At 41.3% G+C, this 23,792-nt stretch overlaps 1 long non-coding RNA gene across 1 annotated transcript; it reads left to right on the top strand.

The window, feature by feature from the left end:
- Nucleotides 1–1,849: 1,849 nt before the first annotated feature.
- Nucleotides 1,850–3,319, top strand: LOC136227901 (uncharacterized). The gene is made up of 3 exons (XR_010688322.1): nt 1,850–2,463; nt 3,054–3,097; nt 3,188–3,319. It is a non-coding gene; the product is annotated as an uncharacterized lncRNA (long non-coding RNA).
- Nucleotides 3,320–23,792: the final 20,473 nt, after the last annotated feature.

Below are 23,792 nucleotides of genomic sequence, written 5' to 3'. Positions count from 1 at the left end.
GACTAGTGTATATAGGGGCCGAATATCATAATGTAAGGGGTACGGTTAAATTTCATTTTAATCCTTTTAATAAATTTCTATTTATTAATCTCCCTAAAGTTTATGATTAAATCAAATCGACCTGCCTGGTCATCTATCATACCCTATCTTGATTTGAATCTATAATTGAATCTATGTCGGGATCTGTCCCACTGACTGTTGAAGGTGCTGGCTGATGAAAAACATCCCTAGAATGCCCATCCAATATTATACATTTCAATGAAAATATATATAAATTGAATTACACATTTTAACCATTAAGACATAATTCAATATATTCATACAATTTTTACCGTATTTATTTATCGATTGGGTTTGGGTTGAACCTGATTTCGATCATATTGAAATCCTTCATTCACTCGTGCCTAGATTTACTGATTTCACATGGTTAAATACATATTATCCTTATACGCATTTTAAGCTCTCCCAAACAGTCTACTTCTAAATAGTATCATTTAAAACATACGATCTTGTAGGTTTATCTAATGTTATTAGTTTGATCAAAACAATGTTTCATCTAACAAATTATAGATGCGTTCTAGCCAACCAATATAACTATCCAACTTAGATAGTTATCTCGTGTATTAAATATTGAAAACATAATCGTAATCTCAAAATGATCTTTTGTTTGGTGATATCAAGTCCAACAAGAGGCACAAATCTATCACCCTCATATGTTGATCGGACATTTCTTGATCTTATAATGAACTAATAAGATTGAATACGCAAATTCAAATTGTTTCATTTGGGTATGGACACACTTATCGGCTTCACTAATCAAGTGGATGGTGATATTTGCTCTTCTGTAAGAGAGTTGTAATCCCACACTTCATTCATAGTCCCTTAGCATGATTTAGGACGTACCTGGCTAACCATACATGATACCAATTTACTAGCCAGAATTACTCATGGTCCCTTAGCATGATTCAAGGACATACCTTGCTAACTCATACATGACACCAATTTACTGGTCTGATTTGCAATCCCACACTTCACTCATGATTCGATTTTTAGCTGCTAGCACGTACAACTAAGTAAATGCTTTTTTCTCATTATGTTTGTTTTATACAAACAATTTACTCAACTAGTTCATAGTTTCTTTCTACTTATCAAATATTTTTTTTTTGAAATGGAAGAATTAAAAAAAACATGATAACATAGATTTAAAGCACAAAACTCATGTCTAGTTAATAAAATTCACCTGTAAGTACGAAGATATTCCCAATTCCATTGCCATGTTATTACTCCAAAACAAATTTTGTTTCAGTTTGCTATTATACAATAGAAATTTAGTAAAATACCTAAAAGTTAAAGCTAATAGTTAATGCATAATAATAGTTTAAATTATAATCTCTCATATACTTTCGCCTGTAAATGCCCCCTCAGTTTAATATTATGTGCTGAAATTTCACCAACTAATAGGATTTTCATGATTCGAAACTATAAAGTTTAACATAATAATGATAGTTTTTAAACTAATCTAAGACAATAGAAAATAACAAAGATGCGTTCAAATCTTAATTATTAAAAAATATGGAAATTTGAGACCTCAAACTTCATTTTTTTTATTGTACAACTTAAGTTTTTTTTTTTGAAGTTACCAAAAAAATACAAGACTGATTCAACTTTTATTTGTGGATGTAATTTTAATACATATACACTAAATGAAAAAGACAAAGGTTTAATTTTTTTTCTTTCTAAATTTAGTTTTCTTTCCTAAAAATAGATCATCCAGTAAATTTGACCAGAAAAGAGAGCTTCTATAAATACAAGACATATTTTACATTGTTAATATCAAAATAGGCTAAAGGTGAAAAAAGAAATATGAATCTCTCATTGTATGGTTTTATTAGTGTGTTTTCATTGGCAATTTTAGTGATTTGCCCTTGTTTAGCAGAATATGAGCTTAAGGATGTGGATGTTACGGAAGAGGAAAAGAAACAAATTTGTTCTGACATCAAGGATTCTACATTTTGTTTCGAATATCTGAATTCAGATCCAAGACCTTCAGAGGACATGGATCGTGTTCGCAATCTTTTGAAAATGTTCTTGAATAAAACTCAAAATACATGTTTAGAGAATTATGGCGTGTTTCGATCTTTGGTTAATCAAACTACAGACAATGTGTTGAAAGAAAGATATTCCAAGTGTTTAGCTTCTTTTGATAAGAACAACATTAATCTCAAGGATACTGTACCTAGACAATTAGAAGCAAGTAATTATCTACTAGTAGAAGGTGCAGCATACGATACAGCAATTGATGCTAATAGATGTTTGAAACAATTTAGTTCACCACCCACCATCTCATCTTCAAACGAGCAAAAAATTCAACGATTCATAAAAGTATGTATTCTTTTTACTCTGATATCTTGGGATTTGAGAATGGCACAGGATGAGCCATAAAGTTTAGAAAGATGAAGCAAGGTAAATTTTGCCAAGTTTTAAAGTGTTGTACTTTTGTGTTTTTAAACCTTATTCTGATTGGAAAGATGAATCAAAAGATTTATAGAACCCCAGCTTTCTATCATTCAACCGAATTAACATACTGCTAGCAAGATCGATCAATTATGATGCATCAATTTGTTTGTAATTTTCAATTATTTTTTTCCTTTAAATTATTGTAATCAAACCATTTATAATCAATAAAATAAAACAAGTTCAATATGTATGAGCTGATTAATCTTAACCACACACACATTTACACAAGATTATTAGAGAATTGTGAATTTTAACCCGATGTACAAAATAACACCATTTTAATTTTAATGTTTATCAATTTAGTCTCAAATTTTATTTCTCAGAGATCAATGGTAGCATTTCTAAAAGAGTGATGCTAAAATGATGTTATTCTATATGTTGGGGATAACATGACACTTCTCCAAAAACATTGAGCTTATTTTCATATATTATTTCTTTATGTACTTATTTTTAATTTACCTTGAAATTATTAAATGAATTCAGATAAAGACAATTTTAATCTTCTAATAAAAATTACTTTTCATTTCGTGTTTCAGTTTCACATTATTCACATATGAAATATGGTTAACTTGATCCTAAGGTAATCATTTAACTTGCTTTTAAATTAACTATACAGTAATTTATTGAAATAAATAAATAAATAATAAATATTTTTCGTGAATGGAATTAGGTAGCCGATGCTTTGGCAAGCTTCGGTCGTTCTAGCTCCGTTGCAACTTGGTGGGATACACCGCCGCATTTTTGCGCTAGCTTCATTCAAGATAACTTTATTTGTAGAACTTTATATCGGTTTTGCTAAGCCTTTGAACTTATTGTATCTACTTTATCTTGGTTTCTTCTTTTAATAATATCTGGGGGGAGGGTGGGCGGCCAGGGGGTGCCAACCTCGTTGGGATGTCCTCTGTCATCTTCCCCCCTTCCTCGCTTTCAATAAAAAAATACAATAATTTATGTTCTTTTAATTGTGTTAACTCATATAGGAATTCGGCCAATTAAATGTACTTTATTTTCTTGGATTAATATAAAAGCTATTACTGTGAGCTTAATTTTTTTTTACTGCTCTCGAAATTCTGACAACCTTATTACTTTGTGAATTTTCACCACGTGATAGTCCATTATAATTAAGTTTTACAACTGCAATCTACTTTTTCGGCCTGCCAAAAGTATTGTAAATTATAGAAAAAGATAGACCAATGATTGATTAGTTGAATTAATAAAAAAAAATGCAGTTTTATTAAATAGCGGAGTCCGAGCATAGAGCTCAACTCAAAAAATCAGGCACAGTAAAAGAAATAAAAGGATTAGCAAGTGAACAAGAGTGACGAGCCAAAATATGGACCACCTTATTCGCTAATCTCGAAACAAAAATCAAAGTGAAACCATGATTATTCTTGAGTAGTTGTCGAATGTCCTATATAACACATCCGAATTCTGATAAATCCCGTTTGTTTGACTGAACTGCATCCACCACACCTTTGGTGTCTACCTCGAAGCTGACCTCAGTAAAACTACATACGTTTACCCATTCCATGCTCTTCTTCAATGCTAGAGATTCTGCTAATTTAGCAGGTACTGCTCCCTCTAACGTCCCGATCCTGCATCCTCGGAAGAGTCCGGTAGAATCGCGTATCACAGCTCCTGCACCGATCAGGCATTCGTCTACAGCGTCGACGTTACATTTGAGATGTCATATCGGAGGCAACAACCACCTATTACTCTCGCTTGGGCCGACCCTGCTCTTTTCTCCTCTCGAGCCCCTACTTCTGCGCCCCTCTAGCCACTCAGCCATGAATTTAAATGTGTAATGTTTGCCACATGTTTGATAATACTACAACATTGGCCAATAGTTACGGTAATCAAAACATTATTACATATCTATATTCATCAAATTCCCACACTTGGAGAATGTTTTGCGCTCTTAACAATTTTTTTCATTAACTAAAATATTTTAAAGGGAAAATTACAAAATTGGGTAAAATGAGAGATCCATTTACATATTTAACCCATTTACTCAACCTACTATATATCTAGACTGTTTTTGTGTGACTTTCCCATAATACCCTCAATATTTATGCGCGGTTGTCTCCCTCCCGTCTGATTTCGTAGATTCTAGCATATGTGAAGCATGCGAAGCTAATGTTTGGTTTAGTTGATGATTTTAATTAGCATATGTGAGGTCTGGTTGTGTTTTTAACAAAATTCGCTAAGTGGTATATAACAAAAATGTCAAACAACAACGAATTCTAACATTAAAATCATAACATTATCAAAAAATTTACAACAAGATTGTCACAATAAACTCCTAACAAATCACTTCATAATACATAGGCTTCTATTCACCACTGATGAATGTATGTGTCTCACGGTACAAGCTCTTATTCACCAACATTAAAATCATAACATTATCAAAATTTACAACAAGATTGCCACATATAAACTCCTAACTAACCACTTTAAAGTGGATGTAACAAATCTGGATGGGAATTTTTCTTGTATTGGAAGTCCATATCTTTTGGGATGAGAAATGGAAGTCCAGACTTTTTGGGATGGATGTGTCACAAGGTACAGAAGGGAAGTCATCCCATCTGCATCCAAGGACATCGCCTTCTTGCGGGATGTTATGTATTCAACCACCTTTAGAAAATTTAATCGTGTTAGTCAAGAAAAAAAATGAAGATTTGGCTTCACGAAACGTGGATTCGCTGAGTATGCGAAAAAAAAATATGCAAGAAAGAGGGGGATTTTACTTAGCGAAACAATGATTTCCCGACTTCTGTGAAGAGAAATGTGACGCTCTGGCTTCACGAAACGATGATTACGCGAAGTTTGTGAGTTAATTCGATACATTTCTCCCCGCAAACTTCGCGAAAACGGCATATCCTAAGTGAATTTATAGGGAAAACGCAGTGGAAACAGTATATACTTACATTTTTTTATGAAAATAATGTAGAATCACAATTTCTTCGATGATGATAATGTAGAATCGCCATTTCTTCGATGGTCACAAGAAGAAAGAAACCAAGAAACGAGTAGGAAATGGAAGATGAAGAACCATGGCTTCGTTTTCTAGGATTAGGAAGATGAAAATCAAGAGAGGAAGAAGAGAAATACATTGTGATTTGAAGAAATATTGCAGATGTCTTGCAATTTAAAGGAAGATAGGAAAATCAAAAGTCTGGGAATCATTAATGGAAAAAGCTGCCCGTTTCGCATAACCAATGAGAAGGGGGGAGAGGAAAGGTTAGGGGTATTATGGGAAATTCACACAAAAACAATCTAAATATGTAGTAGGTTGAGTAAATGAGTTAAATATGTAAATGAGTCTCTCATTTTTCCAATTTTGTAATTTTCCCTATTTTAAATAGGCTTAATAAATTTTTAGCCCCATGTAATTTTTTAAAAAGATCTACTGTTCTATTATACTTTAAAAAAAATTATATATACCCACCGAACTTGTTTAAAGTGGTCAAGTAACGTTTTTAAATGTATCTATTAAATTCATGAACTTTCTTAAAGTGATCTATTAACCTTTCGAATTTGTTTAACTGAACATATTTCAATTTTTCTAAAATTTCTTCTTACTCTGCCATATTGGATTTTAGGGGTTAATTAATATGTTACTTTAAATAAGTTTAGGAGGTAAATTATTTAAAAAGTATATAGGAACAATTGATTTTTTAGACAAGTATAGAGGACTAGAAATGTATTAAACCTTTTTAAACGTAATATTTTAAGTTTAGTTTAAAATTAGTTATAAATAATTTTATTTATTTATAGAAAAATTAAAAGTTAAATTTATGTAATCTTGCAATGGAATGTCAAACCTCACTTCTTATATATATATAGGTTAAGGTGCAAAAATACTTCAATTTTTTTGGTCTGAAGCAATTTTACTTTAACGTCTAAAATAGTGCAATTTTACCCCTAACTTTGGAAGGTAAGAACAATTTTACACATAACGTTGATTTTTTTTTTTGGTAAACAAAAGAAAGAAAACAACAAAGCACAAACTAACCAGGGATCAACCTAGGAAAGCTGACCCCGACCCTATCTTCAAGAAGAAGAGAAGAAAGAAAAGAAGGAGGATTAGAAAGAGTGGTAACTCCCAGCATCCCCTCATGACCCGCTGCAGCCAGGCGATCTGCAATTCGGTTTTGCTCTCTGAAGATATGTCTGAAATCAACAGACTCAAAGCCGGAAACAAGCCTCCTAATGACTTTTATGATGTTTTGGCTATTAAGACAAATAGCATGATTATCGGAGATCATATCAATGACCTCCTTATTGGCTGACTCCACAGAAAGCCTCTTGACACCTAGACTCCTGGCAAGCTTGATACCAGAGAGGATACCCATAACTCAACCGAAAAGGAAGAGCCCATACCCAGGTTTATGAGTAAAACCAGACAACCAGGCTCCATCTCTATCCCTCAAAACCCCTCCAGCCGCGATTCTCCCACTAAGGAGACAAGAGCCATCTGAATTAAGCTTCACCACCCCCTCTTTAGGTCTAACCCAACCGACAAGATGAACCTCTTTCTTCTGAGTAGCTCTGGTCAGGGAATCCCCTTTAAAACTATCAATAATAGAAAAGAGATTTTTTGAGAAAAACTCAGATAAGTTATAATCAAGAACCTTCCTCTTATCAAAGATTTCCTCATTTCTCCACTTCCAAATTTGGTGACAAATAATAGCAAAGAAAATATCCCTATGTTCCAAATTGGCCAGTAACTTCCCACTTACCCCAAAGTAGAACAATCAGTCTCAGGATGGGCAAGGAAGGAAGGAAGAATGTGAGGAGGGAGAACTTTCTTCCAAACATCGATACTTTTAGAGCAATCCCTAAGAGCATGGCAAAGGGTTTCAATATGGCCTGTACACCTACGGCATGCACCTGAGACCGCCAGATGCCTTCTGTGTCTGTCAGCATTAGTAAGTAACCTATCCTTCACCCCCAGCCAAAGGAAGCTCCTAATTCTGTAAGGGATCTTCATGTCCCAAATGGATTTCCAAGAAATCAAGGGAAGAACAGACCCATTACTGGAGAAAGCTTCAAAGGCAGATTTACAAGAATAAATGCCATTATTGGACAGGGCCCAACAATGTGTATCCAAGTCTTCCTCTTGAGTGCTTATCTTGACTCCCCTGATTTTAAGGAGAATCTCTAGGCTAAAGAAAGACTCAAACATAGGCCATAGCCAGTCCCCATCAGAGTCAACCACGTCGGCAATCCTCCAATTATGGATACTAGGAGGCGGGAAAGCAACAGATCTCCATAAGAGGTCTATCCCCAATCCAGGTATCAAACCAAAAGCTAATGGATTTACCATTCCCCACTTCCAGACCAACGCCTGAGCAGAACTCGGCAAAGACAGCGTTAAGCCCTTTCCAAGTAAATGAGCAATTAACCACTCTATCTTTCGGACCTCCAAAAATCTTGTCCTTTCTGTATTTGCCACAGAGCAATCGAACCCAAAGAGAAGAGGGGCACTGCCACATACGCCAAAGGAGCTTCATCAAAAGGACTTTGTTGTTATCCTTAGCCTGTCTAATACCGAGACCACCCATGGACTTAGGTTGGCACACCTCCTTCCAGAGAACCAGGTGGATCTTCTTACCTTCTCCAGACTCACCCAAAGGAAATGGCGGTTAATCTTGTCCAGATCATTAAGGACTGGCTCAGGCAATTTACAAGCTTGCATGATATGATTCGGAGCCGCGCAATTGACTGATTGAACTAGGGTAAGGCGACCAGCCAATGAGAGAGAATTGGCTTTCCAACTAGCACATAACCCACTAGTTCTATCCAGAGTCTCTTTAAAGGAAGCTTTGGACACTCTGTCACTGTGGAGTGGAACCCCCAAATATTTACCCAATGAGTGAGTAAGGGGAATACTAGACAAATCACTAAGCCTATTGCAAACACTTCTATCCATATTTTTAGAACAGAGCATCCGAGACTTATGGATGTTAATCTTCTGGCCCGAGGCAACACAGAAGTTATCAAGAATATTCATGATGACACTAATTTGCTCTTCATTCCCTTCCACAAAAAGCATCACATCGTCTGCAAAAAACAAATGGGAAATAGGAGGGCAAAACTTATTAATAGACACAAGATGGAGGGTCCCATTATCCACCCGCTCTTGAATAAGGAGGGCCAGCCTCTCCATAGCTATAACAAAAAGAAAGGGGCTCATAGGATCTCTTTGGCGAATACCCCTAGAAGGAGAGAACTCCTCAGATATATCTCCATTAATCAGGACTTGGAAGACCGGAGAAGAGATACAATCTTTAATCAGCCTTTTCCAGTTCTCAAGAATGCCAACTCTATTTAAGCTATCCATAAGAAAACTCCAATTCAAGCGGTCATACGCTTTTTTCAGGTCCAGCTTAAGAGCCACAATCCCTTTCCTACTGTTAGACGAGGTGTCGCGGCCTAATCTCCCGGGCGGACCGGGGGGTGGACAACCTCATGGCGACGTAAGCGGTGATTGGCGCCGAAAGCAACCAATCGTGGAATCAAGCTGCTCAGCAGGACCGGAGCTCGGAGATATGGAAGAGTCGCCACCCACGAATGGAAAAATGAACACCGATCCCTTGCGGGAGACCGTGTGGGTTCGGGAAACTTAGGTACGAGCCGAGAAGGCTAGATCCTTTCCGGAGAAAGGCTACTAGGCACCCCGACATCGCCCGATTATGAACCACCGGCCTCCTACTCAGCATGTTAGGCGATAACGGACTAATCGTATACTTCTTTAAGTTTAAAATTCATTTGAAACCCTTTTCTTTCTCTTTTTAGAAATCATTTTGAGCATATATTATTGAAAAGCCACATTAGTAAAGAATCACCCATTTATGTTATACATACACAGAGAGGGGAAAGGAAGAAGTGATTTATTTACAGCTTATTTACATGTCATGTTGTGTGTTTATACTACACTAACTTATTCCCCCCAAAACGAATTTATTTACATGGTTCGCACCTTAATCGTCGTTGGAACGATTTAGGTGCGTTTTAAAGCCTCGTTTGATGAAGTTTACCCGAATCACCGTTGGAACGACTCGAGTATTTGAAAACGTTTGAGATAAACCTTTTAATGAGAAAACGTGGTTAAACATACAAGTCAATTTTATTTTGTACAAATCCTTTAAGAAAATGATTCAAAAAAATTCTATTATTCTCAACGGAAACGATTTTAATTACAATGATCCTTTAATCCGCCTTTGGAACGGATTAAGGTTTTAAAACGTGGTGTTTTGAAGACGATTTGAAATATTAACAAGAATGACTCTATTTATTTACATTTAGAAATCCAAAAAACTCATTAGTTTAAATAATTCAATTGAAAACTCTCTTTTTGTGATTTATTTTCCCCACCTCTTTAATGGACTCTCTACCTATTATAATTACAATAATAAACACCTTTAAACTAATATTTACACTCAAATAAAGCCCATTTGAAACATGGACCCATGAATGGGCTCAAAGAATAAAGAGAATAATTTATACATACATATATACATTTAAATCAAAAATAGAATATGAAAAATAAAAGTTAATACAAAAGGAACTATATGTATATAAAAATAATAGGTACAATATATCTATACTTTGAAAATGCGAAAATAGTAAGTAAATCCTATAACTAAGAAAATAATTCTTATTCAAAAATAATTTTATTCAATAATCATTAAAATAACCCAAATGTTCCAAAACTATACATATACATAACTAATATAGCTTTAAATACCAAAAACACCGTATGCTAGTATATATTAATTATTTCCCAAAATACCAAATAACTAACATTTAAAACATAATCCAAATTAATAAAAAGGAATGCATATATATACTTATACTTATATCGAAAAATGGAATAAATAATAATATACAAATATTCTAAAATAATTATATATGCTAAAGTTCTAAAATAATTTGAAAAGCATATATTACATAACTATACATATATATACTAAGGATTAAAAGCTTAAAAGTTGAGAAAAAGGGACTGAAATGGTATTCTTTTACGTTTTGGCAGATTTACCGACGGAAAATCCGACGGTAAACAGCATTTAGGACAGAATCGGTAAATTACAGCAGCACTCCTAAATGTTTCCAGATTTATTCAAAAGCTTTAAATTAAATCTAATTCAATCGTTTTGGATTTCCGAACTACCAAAAATGGATCATAGTTGAAAACGGAAATTCCTAAAACGATGTTTTTATTTTAAAACATTATTTGAAAAGTTCTTTTAAATTAAAAACTTATAATTACAACATTTTCGATAGCCGAACTACCTTTTTATCGGATCACGGTTCGTATTGGGATATCAAAACGAGGTTTTTTATTTTAAAACAAAACCGATTTTTATTTAACATGAAACGAAAATTAAATAGATATGCTAATTAAATAATGTGACAAAATAAATAAATAACTAGATGAATGAAAAAACTATAGCATAAAAAAAATAAATAGAAGAAGAGAATAAATTAAATAAAATAAAGAGTCTAGTCCTCGGATAATACCTTTAAATTCGGTATCTGACAGTCGAAGCCGATTGATTCCACGAACCGCGGGCTCCCGTTTTTATGAAAAATTTAGTAAAAATTGAACTTAGGAAATTTGGAGATTTTCAATTTTTAGGAAAAAAAATGTTTTCTCCTAAAAAAATCAACTTTCTCTCTCTAGAAAATGTTCTAGTGTGAGAAGCTCTCCCTCCATTTCCTCTTCTTTTTTTGCATGGGGATCCGTGCCTTTTATAGGTAAACGGGTCCCCGGACCAATGGGCGACGCCCAAAAGAAATTGGGCGTCGCCCATTGGGGTTGGGCGGCCGCCCAACCTTGTGTTGGGCGGCCGCCCAACATTCGTTGGGCGCCCGCCCGACAACCCTCAGGACGTGCCTCGCGCCGTCGGGCGTGCGCACCCTGCGGTCGCCGAACGCGCGCTTCGCGCTACCGGGCGTGTGCGCTCAGCGGCCCATGAGAGCGCGCCCCGTGCCACCGGACCCGGGCGTTGCTCGGACGTCGAGAGCGTGCCACTCGCGGTGCGTCCGACGGACGCCGAGCGCACGTCCCGTGCCACCGAGCGAGCGTTCGACCATTGTCGTCCGCGTGCTGGATGCCGCGAAGCACCCGCGCCGTGCTGCTAATTTTCCCTTGCTTATTATTCTTTATATATTTTTCAAAATCTTCCGGAATCAATCGCTTCAACTGTCTTGTTTTTAGGTTTTCGTCACAGGTCCTCCGACTCGGTGTCTACAGTTGCCCCTACTTTTCTATTTTGACAGTGATGTGTGTGTTTCGAAAAAGTTTTTTGCTAACGCAACACATGCAATGTAAAACATATAAAAGTAAAAGACACGTAAAGAGTAGGAGGGAGCATACCTGACCTTTGCGCTGCGCGCTCCGGCGTTGATCTCTGATTTCTTCAGACTCTGCTTTGGGTTGCACCGCGCTGCCTCTGAATCGGCTGCTGGCGAATGTCCCCTTTCTCGACCCCGGCCTACGTTGGCTGGCTGCGATGAGAATGGCTCTAAAGCGTTTTGGTCTACGGCTGTGGGGATGATGGCTCAATAGCTACCCTAGTCTACGACTGCGAGGATGATGGCTCAAAAGCTACCATAGTCTGCGACCGCGAGGATGATGGCTCAATAGCTACCCTAGTCTATGATTTTAGGTAAATATGGCTCAAAAGCAACTCTAGTCTGCGACAGTGAGTCAGATGGCTCAAAAGCAACTCCGGTCTGCGACCGTGAGTCAGATGGCTCAAAAGCAACTCCGGTCTACGACCGTGAGTCAGATGGCTCAAAAGCAACTCCGGTCTGCGACCATGAGTCAAATGGCTAAAAAGCAACTCCGGTCTGCGACCGTGAGTCAGATGGCTAAAAAGCAACTCCGGTCTGCGACCGTGAGTCAGATGGCTCAAAAGCAACTCCGGGCTGCGACCGTGAGTCAGATGGCTAAAAACCAACTCCGGTCTGCGACCGTGAGTCAGATGGCTAAAAAGCAACTCCGGTTTGCGACCATGAGTCAGATGGCTAAAAAGCGACTCCGGTTTGCGACCGTGAGTTAGATGGCTAAAAACCAACTCCGGTCTGCGACCGTGAGTCAGATGGCTAAAAAGCAACTTCGGACCGCGACCGTGAGTCAGATGGCTAAAAAGCGGGGATTGTTCCTGGATTTTCTTACAACACTGTTGTCTATATTTTCTCACTGGAGCTATCATCTCGAAGGTTCAATGGGAACGTGTTTTAGTCTGAAATGATATAGACTAATGATTGTTTTTCTGTTGACTGTCGTCTGTATTTTGACTGGTGTCACTGTTCTGTAAAAATTGACTATTGTCTGGAGTTCATATCTTAACAACGTTGGTCGCTGTCTGGGAGAAATGCAGGCTGAAACGGACTGCAAATCGGAGGTCTGTGCACCTAGTAATTAATTATTTACTTTTTACCTTTATGTCAAATCGTACTTTTTTCACTATTTACGGGAATGCCATTCCCTTTTCCTATATAAGGTGGTGGGGTTTCATTTCAACCCCACACCTTCTCTCTCCTCTTTCTCTCACTAGACTTCAATTTGGATTATTCTCGGGATGGATTTAGACGAATGGGATGGCACTAGAGGCATGGACAAGGTTTACGTAAACCTGAATAGAGTGGATACCTTTCACGACCCCACGATACATTTGAGCAGGACACGCCGCAATGAGGTAAGTGATTTCTCACTTTCATTTGATTCGAACTCTAGGCTTTAGCATTCCTATACGAACATGATTTGCATAGTAACCCTTAGACTGCCTTAGAGGACTTTAGCTAGAAAACGTGAACTCCCTTATTTATAAGTAACACCTGTTTATTTTTGCAAGAATGCGCGCTATATGCATGTGAATAGTGACACTACGAATTTATGTATGCTAACAGTAAAAATGACGTGAATAGTGTAGATGTGAATAGTGCACGTGAATAGTAAAAACTTAGCTAATGCACGTGAATAGTAAAAAACGTGAATGGTGAACGTGAATAGTAAAAACTTAACTAATGCACGTGAATAGTAAAAACTTAGCTAATGCACGTGAATAGTAAAAACGTGAATAGTAAAAATTTAACTAATGCACATGAATAGTAAAAACTTAACTAATGCATGTGAATAGTAAAACCTAATCTATGCTCCTCGTCACTGCGGACGAGGGTGGATTAAAGAATTGACTAAACCTTACGTGAATGACCCTACAGGAGAGATTTTTTACAGGAAATTGGTCCTAACCGACTGGATGTCTCTAGGTTAGATAATGAAAGAATACCTAGTCTTAACGCGTTCTTATCAATTGCATGCTTTAGGAGCTGTATTTAAATTTTATTATCTTGTTCCTTTTAGCCCATTGAGATTTCGGGGACCACCGCCGAGGTTCTCTCATGGTATGATAGGCTAGGTGCCGCGGCGAGAGCCCGCGTGCGTGAGTTGGACTTCGAGCCCTTTATTGCAGTGCTGCCCCGCACCAACGGGGTGTGCGATCCTTTTGGCCTACGGGCCTTGTGTGAGCGGTGGGTTGACTCGACCCACACCTTCCACCTTTCCTTTGGGGAGATGACCATCTCGCCCTGAGATTTTTCGCTGTTGATAGGGTTGCGAGGGAGCAACACTCCCGTTCCCTTCCATTTCGGTATGATGCGACCACGGGTCGACCCTGCTAGGCTTGCTGCCTTGATTGGACCGGGAGTTCGTCTATGCGCCAAGTCTACTCCGGTGAAGTTTGTTTCCACCGCGAGCCTCTTGAGTAGACGAGATTTCTGCGAGACTGACGCTACCGACCTGGCGGTTCGCAGCTTCTTAGTATATGCCCTGAGTGAGACGATTTTCCGCACGAAGGGCGGAAAGGTACATGCGGGTCTCATTCAGGCAATCAGTGAATTGGATGCAGCGGCTTCGTATGATTGGGCGGGGGCAGGCTTGGCCTTTCTTTACAAGTTTTTGGATCTGACTTGCCCGAAGCGCAAGGACTTCGGTGGTTATACTTTTGCCCTGCTGGTACGTGACGCCTTCTTGACTTATCCGTCTTATTTTCTTCGCATTTTTCACAATCCTAGTCCTCGTTTTTACCGCAGGTGTGGGCGTACGAGAGACACATCCTTCCCAGCCGGTCTCGACCTCGACCGAGAGTACCGAGGCCGCCTTTCATGACTCAGTGGAGGGATTTTAACTTGAGCGCCAAGAGGAGTCGGACAGTGTCGCGGCTTCTGGATCGGATCGACTCGCTGACCCTGAGACAGGTAGGTTTTGCCTAATCATGCTAGATTTTTGTTTGAGTCCCTCTGACTTTCTCTTTGTACATTTTTCTTTAGATTAAGTTCAGGTGGGATGACCTCGACTTCGGCCCTAACTATGCATACGTATCGATGATCCAGGAGCAGCAGTGTGTGCTCACCGACCCCTGCGTGCGGGTGTTGTATTTAGGGGATCGAGGCATCACCGGAGTTAGAGACGCTCACTGGACGCCGGGTGAGATCCCCCTCTCTATGTTCGCGGTGCGGACCCTGCCTCTATCGGTCATTCGTCGGGACCTGACTCGTTGGTATGTTGGTAGAACGGTGTGGATTCATACCGGGGGCCGTGAGCCTTACTTGTCTACTTTACTGAGCGCGAGGGATGCCCCGGCGGCAGCGATGGAGGTAGATCCGGTGGCGGACGTGTTTTCGAGGGAGGCTGCCGCGGCCGTCTTCGGTCAGGAGGAGGTTCCGGTAAGTGATTCCGCTCCCCTTTCATTTTATTCATTAGATGCTCGGAGGTTTTATTGTGTGTTTTTTTTTGTAGGAGGGATCCTGGAGGAGTGCCCACTTATCTGATTTCTTCGATGGCACTCGGGCTCAGACACCAGTGTGCGAGCAGCCCTACTACGTCGGCGAGTCCTTTAGCGCTGCCCGACCGGAGAGGTCGTCCCTAGGCGTGCCTATACCAGGTTACGGGAGGGATTATGCTACGATCTGCTATGACGATTCCGGGGCACCTTACGCGGGATTTGAGGCGGCCCCTCCCATCTTCTCCTCGAGAGTCCCATTTGAGCCCTCAGACGCTTCACTGACCACTAGGGAGACTTGTACAGACTACGTGGAGCTGTCCGGCTACCTACGAGATCGCCTCAGCTTGCGCTGCACCGATCACCTGGTATGTATCATTACTTTACTTTAGTGTAGTGGAATGTATGCATGTATGTATGATTTATGTTTTTGCCTATGTTGCTTTTTATCTGTCTTTTTTTTCTGTAGAGCGATCTACATGCTCACGAACGGAGGCAGAGTGAGCTAGTGCGGGAGGCTGATGCTTGAGTTGGTCATGTCTATCGAGAGAGGAACGACCACTGGTCGGGGGTGATGCGACGGGAGACTGAGGGTTGCCTTACCGTCGAGGAGAGGATGCGCGATGAGTCGATCAGATGCCTTGCTGCAGAGGAGAGAGCACGAGCTGCTGATGAGAGGGCACACGCCTCTGATGAGAGAGCGCGAGTTTCTGACGAGAGGGCGCGTGCTGCCGAGGAGGCATTATCTGCCGAGCGGGCCTCACACTTGAGAGATTTTGAGGACTATTGGGACTTTCCTCCATATTAGGCTCGTTATGTATTGCTTTGTAGCTTTCATTATTGCATTGTAGCTTTTATTAGAGTTTCCCCGATGTATAGCTGATGTATAGGGAGTGGGGTGGATAGTAGGTAGGTTTTTTTGTGAAAAGTAGGATAGGAAATGTATAACCCGTGATTCATATTACCATGCATTCGGTAGATTATAATGATTCCAATCATTCTCGTCAAATATATTTATGCCTTTATTTATTTACAAACAACAGAAATACTTAGTCTCTTATACATTGTTTTTGTAATTGCTCAAGTCATAACTATTGTTACCAGGACCCGCCTTTCGGTTTTCGGATCCTGGCGATTTTTCCCCTCTCCTTTTACTATCCCGGAATTTTTAAATGAGTGCCCTTTCGGGTTTTCACCCATTGGGATTTCCCTTATTGTTGCATAGGTTTCCCTTTGCGGGTTTTCAACCTATCGGGAACTTTTCTTTATTATTTTTTTTTTCTACGAAAAGTATTTCTTAAGCCTATCCAGGTTGGTAGGTTCGGAGAATTCCATGCCGTCCATTGTGGTTAACTTCACCGCTCCTTTGCTTAGTATCTTCTTCACGACGAATGGTCCTTCCCAGTTAGGCCTAAACTTGCCCCTCGGGTCGGTGTGCGTCACACGGATCTGTTTCAGCACCAAATCTCCTTCTTTGATAGGGCTGGTCTTGACTTTTTTATTGAAAGCCTGAGCCATCCTTCTTTGATATAACTGTACGTGGTAAAGGGCTTCCATCCTTTTCTCGTCAACTAGAGCCAATTGCTCACATCGCCTCTTCACCCATTCCGTCTCGGGAATTTCTGCCTCCACCGCAATTCTCAACGATCGCTTTTCGATCTCAACCGGCAAAACTGCTTCTGTGCCATACACCAAAGAGAATGGTGTTGCCCCAGTTGAAGTTCTAATTGTCGTGCAATAAGCCCATAACGCGAGTGGGAGGTGCTCATGCCAATTCCGATGTGATTCCACCGTCTTTACGAGGATCCTCTTAAGGTTCTTATTAGCTGCTTCTACTGCTCCATTAGCCTGTGGACGGTACGGAGAAGATCTGTGATGTTCAATGCCATATTCTTGGAAGAGATTCCTTACTTCCCCCTGAAACTGGACCCTATTATCCGTAATCATGTGATGAGGCACTCCGAATCTGGTGATCAAGTGTTTTTTAATGAACTTTCTCATCTGCTTGGATCCCAGTTTGCTAAACGACTCTGCTTCTACCCACTTGGTGAAATAATCGATGGCGACTGCAATAAAATTATGTCCATTTGAAGCGTTAGGCCTTATCTCGCTAATGATGTCAATGCCCCAAGCAGCGAATGGCCAAATAGGTGCTAGCACATGTAATTTCATGGCCGGAAGATGACTGCAATCACCGTGGATTTGACAATCGTGACATTTCTTCGCATACTCGTTACAATCCCTTTCCATGGTGAGCCAATAGAAGCCTTGCCTAATAATTTTCTTAGCGAGTACTACTCCTCCCATATGGGCTCCGTAAATTCCTGAATGTACCGATTCCATCGCCTCGCGGGCTTCTCCCGCATCCAAGCATCTTAGTTGTAATCCATCAACGTGCCTTTTGTAAAGCAAGTCGTTGTGGATGACGAACTGACGAGCTAGCCTTCTAATCACAACTTGATCCCTAGGTTCTGACTCTGCCGGATATGTTCCATTTTTCATGAAGTTCGCGATATCGAAGTACCATAGTTTTTCATCTGCCCCTAACAACATGACATCTTCGTAGCACAGTTTGTGAGATCTCCTCAATACCAATGGTTTCGAGGCAAGATTCCGGGGATTGTCCCAAACTGACACCAAAGTGGCCAAGGCATCCGCGGCTTGATTCTGAGCTCGAGGAATATAATAAAAGCGACATTCTTTGAATCTCAATGCCAACCCTTCTAGCTGATCTAGATATGGACGTAGCCTTTCTTCCCTTACCTCCCAGTTTCCTTGTGCCTGTTCGATGATTAATTTTGAGTCACCCCAAATCTCGACATATGAGGCTCCCATTGCTGCTAATGACTCTAAACCATAAATGCACGCTTCATATTCAGCCATATTATTGGTAAGAGGGAAGGATAACTTCTTTGCCATCGAGATTCTTTCTCCTTCCGGTGAGATAAGTAGTACTCCTACTCCGGCTCCACTCGAATTAACTGCTCCGTCGAAGAACATTTTCCACGGTATAACTTCGATTGCGTTCAAGTGTTCATCGGGGAAATCATAGCTTATCTCTTCTTTTTCTGTGCTCAGGGGTTGGTTAGCCAGAAACTCTGCTACGGCCCTTCCTTTGATAACCTTTTTCGTCACATATTCAATGTCAAATTAGGACAGAAGCAACAACCATCTGGCTAACTTCCCCGTCAAGGATGGGGTTCGGTACAGATACTTCACGGGGTCCATCCGAGAAATAACGATCACTTTATACGATTGGAAATAGTGCCGCGGTTTCTTTATCAACCATACTGCGGCCACGCATGTCTTTTCGATCATGTTGTAATTGAGCTCGTACTCCAGGAACTTCTTACTCAAATAATACATCGCGTGCTCCACACCGGTGTCTCCCTCTTGAGCCAACATTGTTCCAATAGATCGCTCTTCAATCGCTACATAGAGGAGAAGCGGCTTTCCCAGTTTAGGCGGTCTTAACACTGGCGGATTAGACAAGTAGCTCCGGACACTCTCCAACGCTTGTTGACACTTATCATTCCAAATGGCGGGTTGGTCTTTCCTTAGCAACTTAAAGATCGGCTCGCAGATTGTGGTGAGTCTCGCTATGAACCGACTGATATACTAGACCTGCCCCAGAAACCCCCTCACTTCCTTCTCATTTCTCGGTGCCGGCATTTCCTGTATAGCCTTCACTTTATCGGGATCCACCTCGATTCCCTTATTTTCGATTACATAGCCTAAGATTTTCCCCGACGAAACGCTGAAAAAGCACTTCTTCGGGTTTAACCTTAGCTTGAATTCTGCGATTCGGGCCAAAAACTTCTCGAGTGCGGCAAAATGCCCCTCTCTTGTCTCTGATTTGACCATCATATCATCCACGTAGACTTCTACCTCCTTATGTATCATGTCATGGAACAGTGCTGTGGCCATTCGCTGGTAGGTTGCCCCGACATTTTTCAAACCAAATGGCATTACTCTGTAACAGTATGTCCCCCACTCAGTTGTGAACGAGGTTTTTGCTTTGTGCTTTTTGGCCATCTGAACTTGCATGTAGCCCATGAAACCATCCACATTCGTGTGTAAGACGCTTGATGCTGCACTGTCGATCAATACATCGATATGAGGCAATGCGAACTCATCCTTGGGGCATGCCTTGTTAAGATCTCTGTAATCAACACACATCCTCACTTTGCCGTCCTTTTTCGCAATTGGTACCACATTCGCGACCTAAGGGGGATAGTCGATTACCTCGATGAACCCTGCTTCTAATTGCTTCTTCACCTCTTCTCTGATCTTATCTGCCCATTCTGGTCTCATATGTTGGAGCTTCTGCTTTACGGGCTTTGCTTCAGGGTAAGTTGGAATGCGATGAGTTACGATTGATTGATCAATTCCAGGCATGTCTTCGTATGTCCAGGCGAATACAATTTCATATTTTTTAATTATCCTCTCGAATTCTTTTCTCTCTTCAATAGTTAATTCTTGAGCAATTTGTATAAGTTTAGGATTTTCATCCGTACCAAGATTAAAAGTTGACATTTCTATTGCATTGATTTCAAATGTAGGCATGTTATATGAATGAGAATGCATGGAATGATCATGATCAACATCAAGCAAGTAAGCAAAATCAGAATTCATTTCATTGATAGTGTGGGTGATTACATCATCTGACTCAAACAAAGCCGTAATACAATTTTCATCATCCGGGCCCTCGGACTTCTCATGAATTTTGGAGGTGCAAGGCTCATCTTCCTCTCCCGCAGTTGCTTCAATGGTGATGACTTGCTCCTCAGCATTCAAATCCAGCACCATGATCTCCTCGACAAAGCAGCTCGCTTTTCCTTTGCCCCAGTCGGCAACATCATTGAAGATTTCGAACCCCGGCAGAATCTTCCCTTCCGTGCTAGTCCACGACTTGGGGGTTCCCGAATATGCCTTTCCATGCCCTTCGCTCACAAAATACTTCCTCAAGCCTACTTTTCCTTCAGCACTTGCATTGGACGGACTTCCCTGCTCATATCCCAAACCCCTCCGGGTTTTCTGACTCTTAAAGTCCGGAAACTCTGGCAACCCCTGATGGTGTGCTCCTAAGCCCATTCCCGGGATGAAACCTCCCTTCATCATCTTCACCACATCGGCGGTCATGCTCGACTCGTAAATCCCGGAGACTTGGAATCCGGAGAAAAGTTGAGGCTCAATTCCCAATGCTGCCACCGAGCTCAATTTCTCAGCTCTAATTGTCACTATCTCCTCCCCAAAGGGGAACTTAATCATTTGGTGGAGCGTGGAGGGCACACCTCCCAACTTATGGAACCAGGGGCGTCCCAACAGCACGGCAAAAGTTACCGGGATATCCAGCACCGTGAACTCAGTTTCTTCCTCGTGCGGCCCCACTTTCAACTTGGCCTTGAAGACTCCTTCAATGTGCCTACGGCTGTCGTCATATGCTCTAATCACAGTTTCAGAAGCTGTCAAATCTCCTCTTTCCACTCCCAACTTCGACAAGAGTTTCAACGGGCAAACATTAATAGCCGATCCATCATCGACCATCACGCAGCTAGTCTTCTTCCCGTTGATTTCCGCGCGGATATACAAAGGCTTATTGTGAGCCTTCCCCTCTTCTGGGAGATCCTCGTCGGTAAATATGATCTCAGTCTTCTTTCGGGCCATAATTGCCCCTACTAGCGCTGCCGGTTCAGTATCGGTGGAACTGACCAGGTTCTGCAATTCTTTCATCAGATTCTCATGATGGTACTTAGAATGGCACAAAACTTCCCAGACCGTAGACTTAGCTTGCGTCTTCTTCAACTGCTCAAGAACTTGGTCATCGGGTTTAGGAGCCGACCCTTCTCCAATCTCAGTCTCTATCATAGGTGCCTTCCCCTCGGCCACACGACCTGATCTCGTCATTACCGCGATTTCCGGCTCATCGTCCGATTCGTCCCAAATGTTAATGGGAATCTTCCGATTGGCATACTCCTCGTCCGAGGAACTCTCCCAAATGTCCACGACCATTAAATCCATGACGTGAGGAACACTCGGATTCAGGAAGAAAGGATCCGCCGATCCATACAAAGCCCAACCTATCAATTCATCATAGTCACGGAGGGACACCCTGCTCATTCTTCTGGCGGCCAACAGAATAGCACCTCATTGTATGCACATAAGCTGCACCTTATCGCTCACTGTCTTATTACACTGCTCATAACGGTGCCTCCACCTTCTAGCATAATCCACAAAATGTTCCTCGGGGAATTGTCTAATCCTGTCCAGATTGTCCAGGGATCCCGTCCACGGAATGTACATTTCATATCTCGCCATAAAAGCGCTTCTGAGTGGTACCCAATGACACATCTCTTCCTCTAACAGACCCTGATGCCACAATAAGGCTTCACCCATCAAGGTTTTCGGAAAATGTTCATGTAACTCACACTGCGGAAATTCGGCGTTATACATATGATCGCGGAATATCCTCGCATGCTCCACGGGATCCTGGTATCCACCATACCTAGGCATCGCTAACACCGCATCAGGTGTTTGGTAAGACGGGGAATCAGGGGTTTGCTCTGCTAGCATCCATACTGTATACTCCTTGATAAATCTCTTCGTCATAGCTGCCCAATCGGTCTTAACATACATCGACAGCGACATATACCACATCAGCGGTTCACCCATCAATGAATTACAAAACAAGTTGGTGATCTCTTCCTCTTTAAAACCCAAGGCTGCCATAGCCGACAAGTAGAAGTGAAGGTGCTCCATAGGGTCCTTATTGCCGTTATACTTGCTCACCCTCGGCAATGGACGTTTGATGGGTCCAATCTGCATTGCAAAGCGCTCCGCCGTTCTATATTCAACTCTTTGATACTTTTCTAGAAACAAATCCGACAACCGATCCCAATCGTGCTTGCAAGAGTCGGGTAATGAATGGAACCATTCCAAAGGCTCGCCCACTAGCGAATGGTGGAACCACTGAGAAATTTCATATACTCCGAAGGATTCAATAAACATGTCGTGCATATATTCACGCAAGTGCACTTCGGGATCCCTTCCTCCACTAAACAAACCCAAATTTGGCACGATAGTCCGAGACGACCCTTCTCCGGTCTCTTCAGCACTATCCTCGTCATATGGTGCTCCACCATCCGATCCTTCTCCCATCGGTTCATCCTCTTGTTCCTCACCCAAGAAGGACACATACAGACCATTTCCCACATTGCTTTTTTCGACGGAGTCCAACAACTCCTCTACATCTTCCTCGAAGGATTCCATCACTACAGTTTCTGTCAAACCAACTCCTATCACACTCACCCTATGATTAGGCAATGGATTGCGCCTAACGGAAGGGTTTGCTGACGAAGGATCAGCTATCTTCTTCTCCTTAATCAAATCTTGGATTTCATGTTTCAGCCTCTCGCAATTCTCAATCGTATGTCCATAACTGCTGTGGAACTCACAATACCCTCTAGCCTGAATCTGCGGAGTAGGTTGAGCTTTGTTATACGGGGTAAGGGCTTTCAACAATACCTTTTTCTGCAGACGCTCGAAAACTTTAGCATAGGTCTGATCGAACTTGGCGAACCGCCTCTTTTCAATAGCATTAAGATCAACCACTTTCACTGCTGCGGATTCCGTACTCGCGTTAGGCCCTCCGGCACTATATCCAGACTTCGTCCACTTGGTATAAGCTTTCTTCGGCTCCCCATCACCTTCGACAGTCAAGGCACAACTATACATCTGATTGAAATCCGTAAACGGCATATACCGCAACTCATTCTTAATATACGGCAACGTGTTTCCAATCACCATTCGGATCTGATCTTGCTCAAGCGGCTTTTGTTTTATCACGGCGGCCTTAGCCCTCCATCTCTTCACAAATTCGGAAAAGGATTCCCCAGCCTGTTGCTTAGTGCTCTCTAATTCTTTCAAAGTGACCTCCAGCATGGTGTTAAAGCTATACTGAGCGATGAATGACTTCGCTAATTCTTTCCAATCCCTCTTTGTCACCATCGGCAATGCATGAAACCACGTGAGGGCAGCCCCCTCCAGGTAGGTGTTAAACAGCCCCAGGACTTGATCCTCAATCAGGATCGTGTGCTTCATCACAGCAACATACTGATTCATGTGAGCGGTGGGATCTCCAGTTCCATCGAACTTTTTCATGTCAGGGAGTCGGAATTTCAGAGGCAAAGCTGTTGCCGACAAACAGTTCTTCAGGTTATAGAAATCCTGACTCCTGGAGCTTCCTCCGCGCAAGTCCTGCACTTCATGTGTGATGTGTTGCTTCCACTCCTCTTCCTTAGCCTTCTCTTTTTCCAACTGTTTTCGGATATAATCCTGATAGTCATCCTCATTCCCAAAGCGAGGGCCATCGTTCACCTCATTCTCAGCACGCTTACTACCACTCTTGTTGTCCTTCAGTGCTAACTCAGCTAGCTGGGCCAAGATTGCGGCCAGCTGATCGTTGATATTATTCACGGT

Source organism: Euphorbia lathyris, chromosome 4, assembly GCF_963576675.1.
Source record: "Euphorbia lathyris chromosome 4, ddEupLath1.1, whole genome shotgun sequence".
NCBI lineage: Eukaryota > Viridiplantae > Streptophyta > Magnoliopsida > Malpighiales > Euphorbiaceae > Euphorbia > Euphorbia lathyris.
Note: the sequence above shows the minus strand (reverse complement) of the source record. Positions and strands in the feature narration are given on the sequence as shown.